This window comes from Xiphophorus hellerii, chromosome 14 (genome assembly GCF_003331165.1).
Source record: "Xiphophorus hellerii strain 12219 chromosome 14, Xiphophorus_hellerii-4.1, whole genome shotgun sequence".
Classification (NCBI taxonomy): domain Eukaryota; kingdom Metazoa; phylum Chordata; class Actinopteri; order Cyprinodontiformes; family Poeciliidae; genus Xiphophorus; species Xiphophorus hellerii.
The window spans coordinates 24,260,131-24,279,251 of NC_045685.1; the positions used below are offsets into that span (position 1 = coordinate 24,260,131).

The following is a 19,121-nucleotide window of genomic DNA, read 5'->3' on the forward strand; positions in this document are numbered from 1 at the left end:
ACTGTTAGTTTATCACTAATTCTTTTATTTTCCATAACATTTCAATCTGGAGCAATAAATGCTATCCTCTACCTGATTATTTGACATTTTTGAAGCATCTGTATATACTTGGATATATTTTGAATATTCTTTATTAATATAATTTTCCACTTCATTCTTTTCCATCTCTCTTCCCTTATCCAATAATATTAAGTCAACTTCAGCCTGTTCTAAAACCCATGGTGGGATGGCAGGGGAGACAACTACCGAACTAATTTGAACTTTATAATACTCCCTTGGGGAGTTCCATTTTCCACTTGATACTCTGAACTAATTTCCCCTTCTATTTTCACTCTTAACTTTCCTTCAGTTAAGAAATTTTTAATCCATCTAAACATTTTACCCTTTATACCTGTTAGTTTTAATTTAATCAGCAACCCTTCTTTCCACAACATATCATAAGCCTTTTCCACATCCAAGAACACTGCTATCACACTCTCTTTATTAACTTGAGCTCGTCTAACTTCATGTTCCAAACATATTGCTGGATCAATCGTACTTCTTCCTTTCCTAAATCCAAATTGGTATTCCTTTATCTTCCCCTTGGATTCTAAGAAATATACTAACCTATTATTTACCATTTTCTCCATAACTTTACCTAAACACGACGTTAGGGCTATTGGTCTATAACTTTCAGTTAAACATGGATCTTTCCCAGGTTTGCATATAGGAATAATAATAGCTTCCTTCCAGTTATCAGGCAAAACTATACTATAAACTATACTATACTATAAACTATATAACTATATCAAGTTGTAGTTTTGTAGGTTGTGATTCAGTTTTAAAGTTAAACACTGAATGACTACATATATTTTAGAGGAACACAGTGAAATGTTGTTTTGACCTGAAAATATTAATAATAAAGGAATCTTGTGAAAAAAGGTTCATGTTTCCATAGAAAGAAGTGAAAACATGAAAGGTCACTGAAGAGACAAGATGTAAGAAGAAGACAGATAACTTTAATTAAAGCCACAAAGACAAAGTGATTATTTTGCTTGTATCATCATACATGTACCTGAGCAAAGAGATGTTATTAATCACTCATTTAAAAACATACAAAGAAAATATGTTAGAAATATAAAATAACAGAGGAAAACACTGTGAAGCCTCCAAAGGAACAAAATGTGTTTAACTGAAGCTCCTCCCCTGCTAAGAAACAAAGTCATTTGCAGCTGTATAAAATACCAATATACTGTTATGAACCTGGTTGCAGTCAGAGCATGTACAAACACATTTTCACAGCAGAATTTTAACATGACTTAGACAACATGGGAAAATAAAAATCTCTGTGGTACTCTCAATCAAAATGTGATTTGATGAGTCTGTAATCTCATATATTGAGTTTTCTTCCTTCAACAACATCACAGGTTCATTCTGGGCTCACAGACATGTGACCTCGGATGCTGCAAGAAATGATGGGGTCGAAAGACTGTATGGCTTGTTAGTTATATTTAAGTTATTCTGCTTTTTTCTAGCATGGAAACTGTCCACTGTCCAGGTCACACAGGAGGTAAAGACTTCCAGTGGGGACCTAGGCATCTACTTAATTAGCTTAGGGGCAGGGCAAGTTAACAGCATTGAAACTCTGTCAGCAAAGGGACACATGAGAGACAGAGCCTCCTCAGGCCTGGTAAAAAAAGATAATGCCTCATTTACATGTTGAAACAGTATGCTTTCACTGAAACTTTTCCACAGGTCCCACACTGAGAAAGGCTTCTCTCCTGTGTGAATTCTCATGTGATGAATTAAAGACCTTTTTACACTGAAACTTTTTCCACAGGTTCCACAAGAGAAAGGCTTCTCACCTGTGTGAATACTCATGTGATGAATTAAAGACCTTTTTTCACTGTAACTTTTTCCACAGGTTCCACAAGAGAAAGGCTTCTCACCTGTGTGAATTCTCATATGATTATTTAAAGTTGTTTTCAAGGTGAAACTTTTTCCACAAGTACCACAAGAGAAAGGCTTCTCACCTGTTTGAATTCTCATATGAACATTCAAAGTGTATTTATGGGTAAAACATTTTCCACAGGTCCCACAGGAGAAAGGCTTCTCACCTGTGTGAATTCTCATATGTACATTTAATTGGCCTTTATCGTTGAAACTTTTTCCACAGCTCCCACATGAGTAAGGCTTCTCACCAGTGTGAATTCTCATGTGCTGAGTTAAATGTCCTTTTTGTTTGAAAAGTTTTCCACAGATTGAACAAGTGAAAGGTTTTTCTCCTGTGTGAGTTATCATGTGTCTCATCAAGTTACGGTTTCGAGAAAATGTTTTATCACAAATTTTACAAGAATATAATTTTTGCTCTGCGTGAGCTTTCTTCTGCTTTTTTTGCTTTTCAGTGTCAGTTCTGCCTTTCGGCTCTTTGATTTTCTCATATCTCTCCTTTTGTTTCTGTTTATCCTTTCTCTCTTTTCCTGGGTCTTCAGAATTGCTTCCTTCCTGATCCTGGTTCTCATCCTCAGGAGAGCCATGAGAGATGAGTTGGTTCCTCTGTGGTTCTGTTTCATTGTGGATTCTTTGCACATTAAGAGGATTCACCAAAATGTCATCAGTCTCCTGTTTCAGCACAAGATGCTGTTCATCCTGACTGATGCAGAGTTGCTTCTCTTCCTCTTTGGACTCTTGATGTTCTGGTTCTTCTTTATCTGAAGTGGACTTCGTCTCCTGGTTGCTGAATTCATTGAGAACCTCCTCCTCTTTACACACCCAGCACTGTGAGAGATCTGCACAAAACACAAAACAAAAGCTTTTAAATGTGAGTAAAAGAAGGAAGTATTGATTTTATTCACTTAAAGCCTTTTCCAAGTGATCCAAAGACTAAAATTACAAATGTATAATTATGAAAATGTACTTAACCACTTTGGAAGGGATCAAGAAATCAGTCAAAACATACTATGGATCTCCAGGCGAGAAAGCAAGATGGCGATAATTAAACCTAGTGGCTCCAAGACAAAAATAGTTCAAACAGCAGCTTGATTTAGTCCTGTTATAGTTCCTTAGAGTCTTATACATAATTCTATGCTGAAAACATTTAATGCATAGAGCGGCTTGTTTTCTAATGCACATTAAAAAAGAAACTGAGCAGTTTAAACCCTGTTGATGATTTTGGTTTCATGTCTTCATTCCGATCCTCATTTGCATAAACATCTGTTCTTTATTACTGTAGCAACAAAAATTAAAGTTGTAAGCAACCTCGAATGGCCCATGCGCCTCAACAACGCTCTGGCGTATGTTGCAATGACAAACCCATCGGCGCTTTGCATTCCAATCAATTCTGCAAATAGCCACCAAGCAGAACATTGAGAAAGACTCTGTATTATGTTCAGTCAGGCTCAGTTCAGCTCCATTGATAAAGTTTTGGCAGAAACCAAACCTTCTTGACAGAAGTTAAAGCCAATTCCTGTTTGGTGGAATAGAAGTAACTACCATGAAGTAAAGTCAGGTTTCCAAAACAAGAGAGAAAGGGAGAAAAAAGCAAGTGTCAATTTTTCACACAGTTTTTTCCAAGAGACGTGGGTAGACTGCAGGGTTTCCCCCAGAAAACTTGCTAAGCCCGGTGGGCGGGGCGCCGAGGCGGTCCACCGTGTTTTTGTATTAAAAGATATTAAGTAGACAGTAAAAGTAAAAATATTACTGGGTAATTATATGTTAAGGGAAAACATCCATCCATCCATCCATCCATCCATCCATCCATCTTCTTCCGCTTATCCGAGGTCGGGTCGCGGGGGTAGCAACTTCAGAAGGGAGGCCCAGACTTCCCTCTCCCCAGCCACTTCTTCTAGCTCTTCCGGGGGAATCCCGAGGCGTTCCCAGCCGAGAGACATAGTCCCTCCAGCGTGTCCTGGGTCTTCCCCGGGGCCTCCTCCCGGTGGGACGTGCCCGGAACACCTCACCAGGGAGGCGTCCAGGAGGCATCCTGGCCAGATGCCCGAGCCACCTCAACTGGCTCCTCTCGATGTGAAGGAGCAGCGGCTCTACTCTGAGTCTCTCCCAGATGACTGAGCTTCTCACCCTATCTCTAAGGGAGAGCCCAGCCACCCTACGGAGAAAACCCATTTCGGCCGCTTGTATCCGCGATCTCTTTCTTTCGGTCATGACCATAGATGAGGGTGGGAACGTAGATCGACCGGTAACTCGAGAGCTTTGGTTTTTGGCTCAGCTCTCTCTTCACCACGACGGGCCGGTACAGCGCCTGCTTGACAGCAGACGCTGCGCCAATCCGCCTGTCGATCTCCCGCTCCCTTCTTCCCTCATTCGTGAACAAGATCCCGAGATACTTGAACTCCTCCACTTGGGGCAGGACACCCCCCCTGACCCGGAGAAGGCACTCTACCCTTTTCCGGCTCAAGACCATGGCCTCGGATTTGGAGGCACTGATACCCATCCCGGCCGCTTCACACTCGGCTGCGAACCGCTCCAGCGAGAGCTGCAGATCACGATCTGATGAAGCCAAAAGGACCACATCATCTGCAAAAAGCAGAGATGAGATCCTAAGGCCACCAAATCGGATACCCTCAACACCTTGGCTGCGCCTAGAAATTCTGTCCATGAAAGTAATGAACAGAATCGGTGACAAAGGGCAGCCCTGGCGGAGTCAACTCTCACCGGAAACGAGCCCGACTTACTGCCGGCAATGCGGACCAGACTCTGACACCGGTCATACAGGGACCTGACAGCCCGTATCAAAGGGCCCGGTACCCCATACTCCCGGAAAACCCCCCACAGGGCTCCCCGAGGGACACGGTCGAACGCCTTCTCCAAGTCCACAAAACACATGTAGACTGGTTGGGCGAACTCCCATGCACCCTCCAGGACCCTGCCGAGGGTGTAGAGCTGGTCCAGTGTTCCCACGACCAGGACGAAAACCACACTGCTCTTCCTGGATCCGAGGTTCGACTATCCGACGGACCCTCCTCTCCAGGACCCCTGAATAGACCTTGCCAGAGAGGCTTAAGAGTGTGACCCCTCTATAATTGGAGCACACCCTCCGGTCCCCCTTTTTGAACAGGGGGACCACCACCCCGGTCTGCCAGTCCAGGGGAACTGCCCCCGATGTCAATGCGATATTGCAGAGTCGCGTCAGCCAACACAACCCTACAACATCCAGAGCCTTAAGGAACTCCGGGCGGATCTCATCCACCCCCGGAGCCTTGCCACCGAGGAGCTTCTCAACCACCTCGGCGACCTCGTCCCCAGAGATTGGAGAGCCCAACCCAGAGTCCCCAGGCTCAGCTTCTTCAATAGAAGGCATGTTGGTGGGATTGAGGAGGTCTTCGAAGTACTCTGCCCACCGGCCCACAACGTCCCGAGTAGAAGTCAGCAGCACACCATCCCCACTATAAACAGTGTTGGTGCCGTACTGCTTCCCCCCCCTGAGACGCCGGATGGTGGACCAGAATCGCCTCAAAGCCGTACGGAAGTCTTTCTCCATGGCCTCTCCAAACTCCTCCCACGCCCGAGTTTTTGCCTCAGCAACCACCCGAGCCGCATGCCGCTTCGCCTGCCGGTACCCATCAGCTGCTTCCGGAGTCCCACAGGCCAAAAAGGCCCGATAGGACTCCTTCTTCAGCCTGACGGCATCCCTCACCGAAGGTGTCCACCAACGGGTACGAGGGTTGCCGCCGCGACAGGCACCGACAACCTTGCGGCCACAGCTCCGACCGGCCGCCTCGACAATGGAGACACGGAACACAGTCCACTCAGACTCCATGTCCCCCACCTCCCCCGGGACGTGTTCAAAGTCAGGGGATTCCGCCAGACGTTCCCAGCAGACCCTCACAACACGTTTGGGCCTGCCAGGTCTGACCGGCTTTCTCCCCCACCACCGGAGCCAACTCACCACCAGGTAGTGGTCAGTGGACAGCTCCGCACCTCTCCTCACCCGAGTGTCCAAGACATACGGCCGCAGATCCGATGAAACGACGACAAAGTCGATCATCGAACTGCGGCCTAGGGTGTCCTGGTGCCAAGTGCACATATGAACACCCTTATGCCTGAACATGGTGTTCGATATGGACAATCCATGACGAGCACAGAAGTCCAACAACAGAACACCATTCGAGTTCAGATCGGGGGGGCCGTTCCTCCCAACCACGCCCCTCCAGGTCTCACCGTCATTGCCCACGTGAGCGTTGAAGTCCCCCAGTAGAACAAGGGAGTCCCCCGGAGGAGCACTCTCCAGTACCCCCTCTAAGGACTCCAAAAAGGGTGGGTAATCTGAACTGTCGTTCGGCCCGTAAGCACAAACTACAGTCAGGACCCGTCCCCCCACCCGTAGGCGGAGGGAGGCTACCCTCTCGTTCACCGGAGTAAACCCCAACGTACAGGCGCCGAGATGGGGAGCAACAAGTATGCCCACTCCTGCCCGACGCCTCTCACCTTGGGCAACTCCAGAGTGGAAGTATGTCCAGCCCCTCTCAAGGAGGCTGGTTCCAGAACCAGAGCCGTGCGTCGAGGTGAGACCGACTATTTCTAGCCGGAACCTCTCGACCTCACACACTAGCTCCGGCTCCTTCCCCACCAGAGAGGTGACATTCCACGTCCCAAGAGCCAGCTTCTGCAACCGAGGATCGGATCGCCAGGGTCCCCTCCCTCTGCCGCCACCCATCCCACACTGCACCCGACCCCTTTGGCCCCTCTCACAGGTGGTGGGCCCATGGGAGGGGGGACCCATGTTTCCTCTTCGGGCTGACCCTTGCCGGGCTCCATGGGTTAAAGCCCGGCCACCAGACGCTCGCCATCGTGCCCCCCCTCCAGGCCTGGCTCCAGAGTGGGGCCCCGGTGACCCGCGTCCGGGCAAGGGAACGCCAAGTCCAATGTTTTTATCCGTCATTGGGGTCTTCGGGCTGCGCTTTGTCTGGTCCCTCAACTAGGACCTGTCTGCCTTGGGTGACCCTACCAGGGGCATGAAGCCCCAGACAGCATAGCTCCTAGGATCATAGGAGCACTCAAACCCCTCCACCACGATAAGGTGGCAGCCCAAGGAGAGGTAAGGGAAAACATTGCCAGTGAAACGATATTTAAACCCACAACTAGTCTTAAAAACAACTAATCAAAGAATACAAATAAAATTAATATCAATTATTTTCACTTCTGTTTAATACAAATTAAGTCAGCGGCTCCATAAGGTTCTTCAGGGGCCCATAAATGCTAATATTTTAACACAAACCATCCATCCATCCATCCATCCATCCATCCATCCATCTTCTTCCGCTTATCCGAGGTCGGGTCGCGGGGGTAGCAGCTTCAGAAGGGAGGCCCAGACTTCCCTCTCCCCAGCCACTTCTTCTAGCTCCTCCGGGGGAATCCCGAGGCGTTCCCAGGCCAGCCGAGAGACAAAGTCCCTCCAGCGTGTCCTGGGTCTTCCCCGGGGCCTCCTCCCGGTGGGACGTGCCCGGAACACCTCACCAGGGAGGCGTCCAGGAGGCATCCTGACCAGATGCCCGAGCCACCTCAACTGGCTCCTCTCGATGTGAAGGAGCAGCGGCTCTACTCTGAGTCCCTCCCGGATGACTGAGCTTCTCACCCTATCTCTAAGGGAGAGCCCAGCCACCCTACAGAGAAAACCCATTTCGGCCGCTTGTATCCGCGATCTCGTTCTTTCGGTCATGACCCAAAGCTCATGACCATAGATGAGGGTGGGAACGTAGATCGACCGGTAAATCGAGAGCCTCGCTTTTTGGCTCAGCTCTCTCTTCACCACGACGGACCGGTACAGCGCCCGCTTGACAGCAGACGCTGCGCCAATCCGCCTGTCGATCTCCCGCTCCCTTCTTCCCCCATTCGTGAACAAGATCCCGAGATACTTCAACTCCTCCACCTGGGGCAGGACACCCCCCTTGACCCGGAGAAGGCACTCCGGGTCACAAACCACACATTCATAAATGTAACATTTGTTTATCCACATCATCAATGTTGCTGAATTTGATTGAATGGTTTCAGCATACATAAATTAATTTAAATTGTTTAACATTTAAATGTAAGATTTTAAGGAGCTGACAAGTTTACTTTCTAAAAGTTCAAAGAACAATATTCATAGTTAGATTATTTTATTATCATAGCAATCAGATGCTGTGAGTTTAAGCTCTATTTGTTCAAAAATACAAATAGAGCTTTGGAACGTGACGTCACTGCTCTAGGCGTAGGGATATGAGCGCCATCTTGTGAGGCCATATACATAACCGAGAAAACCACTGTCTCACAGATATTTTGAATTTTTGAATCTAAGTTACTTGAAATTATTTAGCAATGGTTCGAACTTGCTGCGTTTTTGGATGTAATGTCCGATCACACGACCGAGACGGTAAAAAGATTTTAAAACAGACTTTAGTTTCACTGTTTTTCTGTCTGTAAACAACGCGAGTAGGCTAAACTATCGGAGCTAACGAAAAGGAGACAAATATCCCAGGTATCAGCGGTGAGACGTCCTGATGTTACCTTCTCCAACATCCCAAGATATCTACAAGTTTGCTCCAGACATCTCCATTCTGGTGAGTGTTTAAATTCACTTTGTTGGTGTTGTGTCATAATCGTTTTATGTACAATAGTCCGAGTTTTGTCAGTGGATATCGAGGTTATTCCATTATTGTGAAGTAAACTATTTTACTAGTGTTATAAAATTTACAGCATTAATACTGATATGTGTTCTGATTCGTCCTCTTCAAGGCAAACCGACGTATGAAATATATTAGCTCAATCCAGGCTGAATCTGGGTCACTGCGAGGTAAACGCCACAACATCGGACCGACATGCGCGTCAATTAAAGAGGCAATACAGCAAGACCATGGTGGACCAACAAGTTACAGAGAATTACTGTGTTTTCATGATTTACCCCAGAAGAGGTAAATCATAAAAACACAGTAGGGGAGGCTACAGAAGAGGAGCAAGTTGGAGAGGCTGAGGAGGAAACCCCAGGAGAAGAGCTCAGCAAGGCTGCAGACTCTGAAGAGGAACATGAACCATTTGTGTTGAATTATGTGTTCAGTTGGAAGTGTCTGTTTTCTGTCATTTAATCATTTAATGTGGTAAAACATTCATGAAACGTTTGATTCAAGCACTTCAAGTTGCAGGTAAACAGGTGATGAAATGAATCACATTTTAAGTATAAATTTGATATTTAAAATATTTCAAGTAATAAATGTACATGTAATGGAAGATTATATTTTTAAATAAACATTTTATGTGATTAAAGTAAACAATTATATAATCAGACATTTTGCAGTAAACATTTAATATAAGCAATCAAACCAGATGAAAGAGCATTAAATCTTTAAATATTTAATGTGTAATTAAACAGTTCAGAGTAAAATATAAAGGTGACAAGTAAATGTTATGAAATAGAAAAAACTTTAAGTAAATATTTGTTGTATTTAACACATTTCAGGTAAGAAGTGAACATGTAATGAAATAGATCCTGTCCTAGAATTTTATGTAATTGAACATTACAGGTAACAAATACATTTCAGGAAATTTTTTAAAAAATATATAAAATTAGTTAAAAAATAAAAAATCTGGGTGTAATAATGTAATAAAGATGGGTGTGCTTCATCTATACAGTCTAGTAGAACAATTTCACACTGATTTTCAGTTATTGAAGAAAACATTATTCAATATTAAAATAATTTAAAATATTGAATATGACTTAAATTTTAATAGAGGATAGTGTGCCTCCTGTAATAGTATGAATTACCACTTTTTACTATCAGTTGGTCACAAGGCGTTTATTTACAGGAGTGTTTGGTTCAGAAATGGACGGTCCCTATGTGAACCTCTGAGCGTTGAGGAGGGAGCGGTAGAGAACAGCTGGCCGCAATCAGCGTTCATAAATCGGATCAACCTTGAGCTAAACGCCCCTAACTCCGCGGAGCGCGGATATCCAATATCCAACTTGAAAACAACTTCACTGCGGTCGGTAACACAATGAAGACGCTGGAATAAAGTTTGTTTTGGTCTGTCGCTATACAAGATGGCGCCAAGCGACGTAAACGTCACACGCAGTGACGTCAGTTCCAATGCTCTATTAGAAAACTGCAATTATAACTGATTGTTTTTAGGTTGGCCAATAAAACTACTCCCCCTCTCCCAGATTAAATCTAACACAGAAGCTGTTAGAGATGCTGATGTTTTAAGCAGCAAGAGGTGCCCTAAGTCAGATTCTGCTCCAGGCCTCGTACAGCCTTGGACCGGCCCTGCATGAGGAGTTGAATCCGCTGCACTGCGCAGAAATGCGCAACAAACGGGAGATTTAATTAAAGGCTGCTAATGTGGCTCTGGTATCTCTGCCATTTGTGTCTGTTGAGTTTTTAGTATGCATCACAGAAATTGTTCTGGCTGCTCAAGTTTGTGGGACAAGTTTTTCGGATCTTCCTGCGGCCGCGCACATTAACTCTGGCTGACTAAGCACAAAGCATTTGATACGGTTTGATGCATTAAGTGACTGGAAAAATTATACTAAAAATAATAAAATAATTAGGGTTGTTGTAAACAAATATTTTAGTAATTGAGTAATCTATTGATTATTCTTATGATTAATAGAGTAATCAGATTAAAAAAATGATAAAATAAAATATAGGTAAATCTGGTATAACACCAGTGTTACTATCATATATTAATATCAGTCCAATGTTTCATTTTTGAGCTTCCCTAACAGTTACTTTTTTGTAGTTTAGAAAATTAACCTGTAACAATAATGTCTCACTTTCTAAGTTAACCTGAAGAAAAGTTATACAAAGATCTGAAATTATATTAGCTACTGTACTAACCTTCATTATGCTGCACTACAAGCATATTATCTCCTGGACATGAAATATCATGTTTATGCAATATAATTATTACGTTCATACAATATAATTATTACGTTCATACAATAGATAATCATGTTCGTACAACTATCACCATGATAAGAATACTATTTTGTAGTAAATACATTTTTTGCACCATTGAGTTAAGAATATATAAACACGTCTCTTTAAATGTATATATAGAAATTTTAAATTGACATTTGTGACTGTATCCAAAAAAGACCAGGGACATCCATCCATTCATCCATCCATTTTCTAACACCCCTGTCCCTAGTGGGGTTGGGAGGTGCTGGTGCGCGGGGTCACCCTGGACAGGTCGCCAGTCTGTCGCAGGGCGACACAGAGACAGTGCAATAATATTAGCCTGCATTATCTTTTCCTCTCAGGTTAGGGCGCTGCCTTGCTGCGCAAGCATTAGCTTTTCCCCTAAAATAAGCTTTTAGCCATTTTTCTTAATTATTATCCATGTTTAGGACACTGAATGTAGGAAGTCCATGTAAGACAACATTCTAATGATAGCCCACATGCTACTGGCAGCATTTAGGTTTACATTAGCATTTTGGCTCATTTTAGATTATACACTAATTTTAACAAACTGAATGGTGCAAGTCCATGTTAGTCTACATGCTTGTGACTCTGCACAGGCTATTGACTACTATTTAGCTAAGCTTAGCATTGATGCTAATTGTTAGCATTGAATAGCATTGCTGGGTCCAAACTAACGGGCCCACTTTGGCAGGCCCCGATTAAATTTCTTCAGGAATTTTCTACTTCTGCTTAATATTTACAATTTGATCCGATTCCTTAAATATGTTTCCGAACACAACAATTATTTATCTGTCTAAAAACTCTCTTTAACCTGATAAATCAGTAAAACATGAAGGTTTTTCGTACCTATCCGGTGTAAGATGATCCTGCGGTATCCGGGTAAAATCCATCAGTCTGCGCTGATCCTCCATCTCTTCCTCCATCTTAACGTTGATTTCTTTCCACTCTGTGAATGTTTCTCCAGCAGGAGTTACCTGCTCGTTGATAAACTCTCTCTGAGGCGGAACTGAAGACATTTTCACTGAAAACACCAAACCTGTTTTCACACCGTCTTCTAACAAAAGAAAAGCCAAGGCTGTCCCGCGTGCTCTGTTTTTATAGTTTGTGTGTTTCACTCTGACTGTACTGAAGAAACAGGAAATGATTTTTGGTTCCGCTTTGAATTTTCTGCTGTGCTTCTTCTCTTTGTAAAAAAAATTACAAACTTTATTGATAGGTTTATTGTTAGTGGAAATTTAGAAAATAGTTTCTATTAGTTATATGTGTAAACTGGGGTTGTGACTCTTATTGTATGGTGGTAAAACATAACGCTTGCATACTGCTTGCTTGATAATTCAAGACCAAGTATACGTAGGGAGGGAATGTTTAGTGAGAATAGATCAGTCTGGAAAAAACACTGATGATGTTGTTGCAATAACTAATAAAATGCTGCTTGAGTGAAAATGACTTATGTCTCCTTGGTAACTAAGAGCGATAGCTCATTAGAGTAAACTTTCTTATTCATTTAAGTTTTTCCATTACTATTCGTTCAGTACCTCAGTTCACCTGAGTGAAACGCAGTATATAAAATAATTACACACAGACTAATGTTTTCAAGCTTTTTCAGTTAATTATTAAGTTTTATGTTTTTAACACATTTACTAAAGTTTTTTTAATAAAATGTTTATATTAAACTTCCAACGTTTAATAAAAACATTTTAAATCACAAACGTGACACAGAAGCACCTTCATGCTGCCACCTACTGACAAGAACCTGATACTACACCTACATTGTTTCAGCTGCAACAGATGTAGAAATCAGTGACTCGGCTATTTTTCTACAATCTGTGCTTCTGAATTCATTTCAGTGGATTTCATATGCTGGAGTATGTTTAAACAGTCATGTTCAATAACATGGAATCAGACCAGCAAATAAAAACATTTTATGTCAGAAATGTGGGTTTGAAGTCAGTTATCCAAAAGTTTCTGTTGTGAGACGGTTTTTTCAATTATATTCAAAATGTTCCAGTTAAATACAATACTCTAAACCACATGTGGCCTCACACTGTTTAACTTTAAAAATGAATCTGAACCTACAAACTATAACCTTATGTGCCGATATAATAACTGTACTTGTTAACCCCTAAACAGAAATACAAGGTTTTAAAACATCAGTCTATGAGTCATTATTCAAAGTACTGTATCATAGGTGTTTGGTGCCTTTCTATCCTAAAGAAAAAGATATAAAACTTCAGATAAAACAACAAGATATTAACATTTATGGAAAAACCTCACATAACCTTATATTAAAGCAGAAAGTACAGCGGCCTCCGTAAGAAAGGCTAACAGTATTCAAATATGCCGCATAACTGATCAGTACAGTATTGCGAGGGAACGCAAAATAAATTTTTCCCCATGTCCCCTAGAGGGCTCCGTAGAAAACAGAGGCAAATTATTTAGAACATTTTATATCACGCTTAACTGTCTAGTCCAGTGGTCCCCAACCCCCGGGCCGCGGACCGGTACCAGTCCGTGGACCAATAATAATGAAATATTTCTGTTTTATGTATTATTTGGGTCTGGAGGACCTTTTATTTTGAAAATCCTTTAACCGGATTCACTCGGTTACGTCTTGCGCGCCAACATTGAGCCACAAACAGCAAAATGAGTCAGAAACAGATCAGATGTTTTTGGAAAGTTTCTTTATGAAGGGAAAAGGCCCAGAGAAGAGACAGGAGGATGGATTTATCCCGGCAGGTGATTCCCACAGTCCAAGCTCTGCATGATATGGTGACCGGATGTTAATGAGGCAATGAAGCTTCAAGCTGCTTCGCCACTAGAGACCAAGAACCCTGAGCATCAGCAACACTTCCGGTGTTATTGTCTCTCATCTCTCCCAGATGGACCGTCTGGTTGCAGAGAAACGACCTCATGGCTCCTATTAGTCGTTATCGTGAGTTAAAATTTTCACGAAAGTAAAATGTTTGTTTTTGTGGTATATTTTGAAGGGATATGTAAACGTTACCATAGCGACCAGAGACAGAAACCGTTAGGGCAGCGGCGGAGACGAGGAGAGGAGTAGAGCTTTAGGTCTGGTTCACACGGCACGATTTTAGGATTGTCGGCCGATTTTCCAAACCTCTGTGACCACAGAGCCGATAAAAGTCCAACAGGTTCGGTCGGTTCGTGTGTCCAGCCACACGGCAGGAGCAACACACCACACTAACCGGTTCCAGAAGAAAATCCAGTAAAACCCCCAACATACCATACATTAATTTAGAATTATCAAACATGGATGACGATGTAGAAGCAGCAGTGATAGTTTGTGGCTCATTTTAAGAGATAAAAGACGAAACAAATAGAAAAGGCGTTTGATAAAAGATGGCGGGAGCAACCGCTCTATTTGCTGCACTATGATTTGGAGGTGAGTTATGTTTTTTCGTAGTTAACAATTTAACTGAATAAACATAACCACATATAATAAACATGTATACAATGTGAATTTTTGCTTATATCTGTTTAACAACCCTGGTTGTAACAACTTGGGTTGTTATTCTGCCGTGAACCGAATTAATTTGTTTGTTATTGACTTTTACTCAATTAAATTTCTTACGTATACATTGCAAATTGTATTTTTATTATAGTTGATTATGTTGTTTTTCATCTCTCCTTATTTCTTTTGTTCTTCCTATAACTGATGGAGATATATAGATATTATTTATAATGTATAAAAGTATTGTTTATGTCATGTAATTAGCCATACATTCTTAAGAAAATGAAATAAATACTTTATGGTATTCTTATTTAGTAATGTAATTAGATTAGTTGTATTCTCACCCCACGCCACTAGAGGCAGTAGCAGGCCCGAGAAGATGCGACTATGGAGCAAATTTAAAAGTACACCGAAAGCAATTTCTTCGGTTATTTGTATCATGTATAAATTTATTCAGACAGTAGCACATAATCTATTATTTCACATTATTACCAGGGGAGAGCGCGAACGCAGTCCCCCACTACCATAAATTGTGCAGTTGAAATTCTCCCATGTGGAGAATTCACAGAGGTCAGATCGCCGCAGTGCAATGGCTGATCCTCACTCTGAGCGATCCACCTACAGGATCATGGAGTCGCTCCTGCCAGGTAAGTATGCTGTTCATTCCTCCGACTGACGATTAACAACTTCACACATCCGGTTCTGACTCACGGTGGGAAATTAAAATAAACCCTGAGTCACTTTAGGATTTAACATTTAACTAAAAACAATCAGAAACTCATAGAAATAATAACAAATATGTAATAGAAATCAAAATAAACCAGAATATGGGCGGTTTAAAGCTCCCAAAATGCATTGCGAGAGAGTGCTGAAGCGTTTTAATTTTAGCATTTAAAATGTATTTCGTCCCTCAAATTAACCTAAGCAACCTAAGTATATTCAGAGCTGATTACATCTACAACAACTAATAATTTATATTAATATATCTAAAATGTAAAGGAAACCAAAACAAATGTTTATTTTGTATCAATAACGGCGTTAATGGCCGCTCTGCTGCTGCCACCTGCTGGTCAGAGCGAGGAATGACATTTAACGGAATAAACAAACTGAATGACAAAAGATACATTTTGTTTTATCTCAGTGGGCACCAGAGTGATTGACAGAAAATACTTAGAAGATACGTTTTGGTAATTACGAAATTAACAGATGATAGTAAAATAAATATTTATCATTTAACATTATTACCAGGGGAGAGCGCGAACGCAGTCCCCCACTACCATAAATTGTGCAGTTGAGATTCTCCCATGTGGAGAATTCACAGAGGTCAGATCGCCGCAGTGCAATGGCTGATCCTCACCCTGAGCGATCCACCTACAGGATCATGGAGTCGCTCCTGCCAGGTAAGTATGCTGTTCATTCCTCCTACTGACGATTAGCAACTTCACACATCCGGTTCTGACTCACGGTGGGAAATTAAAATAAACCCTGAGTCACTTTAGGATTTAACATTTAACTAAAAACAATCAGAAACTCAGAGAAATAATAAATATATTTTAAATAACTCAAAATGAAAAACTTAGAAAAACTCACAAGTGTTAAAATTGTATACTTTTCAAGCTCTAACGTCAGAAACTTTCTTTAAAGAACAAACCATACTAATAGATTAACAGTAAATGCATAAATATTTACTACTTTAAAGAGGTTTGTTAGAGCTTTCTATATGTTTTATTTAGAAATGTTATTTTGTTAATACATTGTTCAGTGGCCATTTAATGTATTATTTCACTATTATTTTATTAATGTGGTTATGTGATGTGTGTTATGTGAACATGAAAGTTCACATAACATAAAAGTTATGTGAACTTTTTTTGTTATTATTAGGTGATCAGTTACTCAGTATTTCAGTAGTTTACCAAATACTTCAAAATAAAATACAAAGAACATTGTTCCAGCAGGGGTAATTAAATAAATAGAATAATAAATATTCGTTCTTTGTTAAATTATGGCTCATCTTTTGTTTTCTCTTTTATTCGTATAAATATAGAAGTCTGTTAAATGTTGATTGAAAAATGAATATTGACTTTATTAAAATTCATGCAATGTTAAGGAGGAAGAGACAGGGCCCTGTGAACCAGGGCTGTTTATATATATGAAGGTTTTCCTGATTTACTCTTTGTTTCAAACAGAAGGTTTTATTCCAGTCGCTATGTTTATGTAAATCTATTCTGTCACACAGTCTTCTACTAAACAGAAAAAAAGAAAAAGACCATCTTTGTTATACTTTATCTAAAATTATATAAAAAGTTTCAATAATTTTCTATCTGAAATTCAATCCATATCATCAATACATGTTTTAAGCAGACAAATCATTAAAACCATGTCAAAGAAATGCATCCATTTCTCCAAATCATTGAAATAAAACAAAGTACAAAGGATAAACACACAATAAAGGTTTCAAAATTTTAGAAGTCTAAATCTTAAAGCATTCAAACTCATTGTTCTTTTAAGAGACAATTTCTTCCTTAGTCTCATTAAATAAAATGGAAATATAAAATTGCGAGAACAAAATGTGTCGGTTGCAATTACTCCACTTCCAAACAGCAAGTTACTGAGAATCTTACTTGAGGTTCACATTGTGCCATCAAACCTGCGTGAGTTCTCATGTGAACGGTTACATTTCTAATGAGTGAAACATTTTCTACAGGACCTACAAAAGAAAGGCTTCTAACCCGTGTGAATCTTCATGTGATGACGTGAACTGGATCTACACACAAAACATTTTCCTCACTTTTCACTAAGGGTGCACCGATTGCAAAAGTGCAGACATGACCTGGTGGGCCGGTCTAATAGTCAAACCTCTCAACAGAACAGAAGAGGACAGTGGGTGAGGTCAATAAAATTGGGGGATCAGATCGGCTTCACATGCATGTTTCTGCTGATCACCAATGTCCCAAAATTAAGGAAATCAACATAGATTAATCAGCTGGCTGATAAATCATTGCACAGCTACTACTCACATGTGTGAATTCTGATGTGAGAAGTTAAAAGGTATTTTTTAGTGAAACTTTTCCCACAGATCCCACAGGAGAAAGACTTCTCTCTTGTGTGACTCTTCATGTGATGAAGTAAAAATTACCTAAAAGGAAAAGATTTTCCACAGGTCCCACATGAGAAAGAATTCTCACCTGTGTGAGTCTTCATGTGAACATGTAAAAGGTGCTTTACAGCAAAACATTTTCCACAGGTCGCACATGAAAAAGGCTTCTCACCTGTGTGAGTTCTCATGTGAGTAACTAAGTGAGATTTATACAACCAATTTCTTCCACAGCTGCCACAAGAGAAAGTCTTCTCACCTGTGTGAAATCTCATGTGAGCACTTAAAGTTTTTTTATGAGTGAAACTTTTCCCACAGGTTCCACAAGAGAACGGCTTCTCATCTGTATGAATTATCATGTGAGCAGTTAAGCTTTTTTTATGAGTAAAACGTTTTCCACAGATCTCACATGAGAAAGGCTTCTCTCCAGTGTGAATTCTCATGTGAATATTTAAACTTTTTTTATAAGTGAAACTTTTTCCACAAGTTCCACATGAGAAAGGCTTCTCACCTGTGTGACTTCTCATGTGATCAACTAACTGAGATTTAAACAAGCAATTTTTTCCACAGATACCACAAGAGATCACCTTCTCACCTGTGTGAAATTTCATGTGAGCAGTTAAACTTTTTTTATAAGTGAAACTTTTTCCACAAGTTCCACATGAGAAAGGCTTCTCACCTGTGTGACTTCTCATGTGATCAACTAACTGAGATTTAAACAAGCAATTTTTTCCACAGGTGCTACAAGTAATCGCCTTCTCACCAGTGTGAACTCTCATGTGAACAGTTAAACTTTTTTTATGAGCGAAACATTTTCCACAGGTCCCACATGAGAACGGCTTCTCACCTGTGTGAACTCTCATGTGACTAACCAAGTGAGGTTTCCTCCGGAAACGTTTTCCACAGTTCCCACAAGAGAAAGGCTTCTCACCTGTATGAATCGTCATGTGATCAAGTAACTGAGATTTAGACGCAAAACTTTTTCCACAGGTTGTGCACGTGTAAGGCTTCTCACCTGAGTGAATTCTTATGTGTCTGTTTAAAATGCCAATCTGATGGAAACTTTTTCCACATGCTGCACATGTGAACGGTTTTTCACCTGTATGAATTCTCATGTGATTAGTTAAACGACTCTTGTGAGAGTAACCTTTTCCACAAGTTGAACATGTGAAAGATTTCTTGGCCGTGTGAGTTCTCACGTGTATCATGAAGGAATTATTTCGAGAAAAGGTTTTATCACAAATTTTACAAGAATATAGATTTTGGTTTGGTTGAGTTTTCTTGTGTGTTTCTTTTTCTGAAGTCTCAGTTTTGCCTTTCTGCTGTTTGTTCACCAAAATGTCATCAGTCTCCTGTTTCAGCACAAGATGCTCTTCATCCTGACTGATGCAGAGTTGCTTTTCTTCGTCTTTGAACTGTTGATGTTCTTGATCCTCTTGTTTCTGTTTTATCTGCAGAGGTTCTGGTTCCTCTTGTTCCTGTTTTATCTGCAGAGGTTCTGGTTCCTCTTGTTCCTGTTTTATCTGCAGAGGTTCTGGTTCCTCTTGTTCCTCTTTTATCTGCAGAGGTTCTGGTTCCTCTTGTTCCTCTTTTATCTGCAGAGGTTCTGGTTCCTCTTGTTCCCGTTTTATCTGCAGAGGTTCTGGTTCCTCTTGTTCCCGTC

At 41.3% G+C, this 19,121-nt stretch overlaps 5 protein-coding genes and 2 non-coding genes across 19 annotated transcripts in view; 1 reads left to right on the forward strand and 6 right to left on the reverse strand.

Annotated features, from left to right (window-relative positions):
• LOC116733095 (oocyte zinc finger protein XlCOF6-like) overlaps window positions 1–19,121 on the reverse strand; it is a 778,765-nt gene that overhangs the window by 656,777 nt on the left and 102,867 nt on the right. The window lies entirely within an intron of this gene.
• Window positions 1–19,121, reverse strand: part of LOC116733104 (gastrula zinc finger protein XlCGF8.2DB-like) — a 570,370-nt gene that overhangs the window by 457,615 nt on the left and 93,634 nt on the right. The window lies entirely within an intron of this gene.
• The window catches only part of LOC116733103 (immunoglobulin superfamily member 3-like), a 919,724-nt gene that overhangs the window by 430,889 nt on the left and 469,714 nt on the right, over window positions 1–19,121 (forward strand). The gene's annotated exons all lie outside the window — the stretch shown is intronic.
• The window catches only part of LOC116733131 (butyrophilin-like protein 8), a 766,651-nt gene that overhangs the window by 266,845 nt on the left and 480,685 nt on the right, over window positions 1–19,121 (reverse strand). The window lies entirely within an intron of this gene.
• LOC116733524 (U1 spliceosomal RNA) lies at window positions 14,857–15,019 on the reverse strand. Its single transcript, XR_004342048.1, has one exon. It is a non-coding gene; the product is annotated as a U1 spliceosomal RNA (small nuclear RNA).
• Window positions 15,610–15,772, reverse strand: LOC116733538 (U1 spliceosomal RNA). The gene has a single exon (XR_004342061.1). It is a non-coding gene; the product is annotated as a U1 spliceosomal RNA (small nuclear RNA).
• Window positions 18,355–19,121, reverse strand: part of LOC116733109 (gastrula zinc finger protein XlCGF57.1-like) — a 28,947-nt gene continuing 28,180 nt past the window's right edge. The window contains exon 3 of the transcript XR_004341945.1: window positions 18,355–18,389. The gene's annotated coding sequence lies outside the window, so the exon portion shown is untranslated. The remainder of the gene's footprint in view (window positions 18,390–19,121) is intronic.